This window comes from Leptidea sinapis, chromosome 27, assembly GCF_905404315.1.
Source record: "Leptidea sinapis chromosome 27, ilLepSina1.1, whole genome shotgun sequence".
NCBI classification, from domain to species: Eukaryota; Metazoa; Arthropoda; class Insecta; order Lepidoptera; family Pieridae; genus Leptidea; species Leptidea sinapis.
Window position 1 is genome coordinate 4542947 of NC_066291.1, and position 1884 is coordinate 4544830.

A 1884-nucleotide genomic window follows, 5' to 3' on the forward strand; every position below is an offset into this window, starting at 1 on the left:
CAAAAAATATTGAATAAAAAAATATAATTACAACTTAAGTGCTTCTTTTATCAAAGTCATGAATAACGTAGAGCTATCGAATTTCGTTCAACAGTAGCTAGTTTAAGAAACAAACGTCGAAAGGTTTAAACAATTTTAATAGCATTCGATTCAGCAGTTGATAAACTAAAATCGAACTGTGAACCCATGCTTATTGATAACTAGTAATCGATTCCAGTGTTCTTGAATTAATATGGCGAGTTAGAGCGATGTATATATGTTATTAAATATATTGTTTAATTTGTATATTTAATCCTAGAAGTGAGGGATATCCATTATACAGTTCATGCCAATGTGTGTGTCAATATTATTTAAAAAAAAACAATAGGTATCCCTCGCTTCTCTTAATAAAAAATATACTTTTTTTTTACTAATTTGGTACTTTCAATTGAGCTTTTCTAAGTTTTATTTTGAACCAAATTAATTTATTGAAAATTTTGATAAAATACAAAAAAAACAACTGTTAACTTAATTATACTTTTGAGTTACGTGGTTTGTACTTAGATAATATTGTATTATTAAGTTCTTTCTGCTTACCGATCACACCTGACAGCGAGTCAAGTAGCATTCTAAGGTTGGTTTCATATTAGCTGTTAGCGTTAAGGTTTGAGTTAAATGTAACGTTAACAGTAACGCTGACATTAACATAGGCAGCGGAATGTGTTGCACCATTGTATTCCTTGTTGTATAGCTAAAGTTAAAGTGTCAAATCATAAAAAACATAGTTTAAAATTTATATCAGAAAATTAATTACAGGTATTTGCTTCCAATTTTTATAGGCAACGTATCACTTAAACATTGCATACTTTACTTCCAACGTTCATTTATAATTAGTTTTATCAAAAAAAACACATACCTGCCGAATCGAGCGATGAGATTTGAAACTTGTGACAGGACACTATTATCATTAACAATAGCTTTAACCAGCAAAGATTGCATGGTTACAGTAAACAGATGGAGTACGACGTCATCTAAAAATTGTCAAATGGTGCAACACATTTTTTGCTTAAACGGTACTTTTACATGTTAGTTATTGCTAAAGGTAGATGATTTAACATAGCGTAAGTCTTCATTTATTGATATAAGCTTTTGTACTTAATAAAATTCCACAGTTCGATCATAAATTACCACGGATCTGTTTTTTTAATTATATTATATTTGTTTAGTTTGTAAAGTTTTGACTAACATAGCTTTAATATAAATATAGCAACTGAATCCTTCGCCGGATTCCGGAGCATGGGAAGGCGATCCTTTTTCTCCTCTTTCACTTAATTTGTATTATTTATAAGTAAAATAGATTCTTAATATATAGGTTTGTTATATATTTGAATCGAACTTAAATAAAAATCATGTTAAACAAAAAAGTTTATTTGTGAAAACGCCCACCACTAGGAATTGTTGTGTTAACGAGATCATATAAAAGATCGCGCACTTGAAATGCCACCAATGCGTTTTTAAGTTTTCTGGTGTGGTATAAATGCATAGGTGGCCCTGCACATACCATCACATCACAAAAAATACAATTTTTCTCCACTCAGTGAACAATGGCGAATTCACAACGTCGAGTAAGTTAGTTCAGCAGTTGCATCATAGACACATGATGCATCTTTCAGTTTTGCACGTTTTAGAACAGAACTTAAACCCTGCTATTGTCCTCGCATCCTCAGTGAGGTATGAAATAGATGCATCGAACGGTCATATTATGCATTTGTAATATTAACAAATGTTGGGATCGATAGGAAGTACGAGAAAATTAAAAGACCTTCTAGCATTGAGTAGAGATATATACTTACATATAATATTTGCAATATTTATATCCTTGGTGAAATAAATAAAACAAATTCG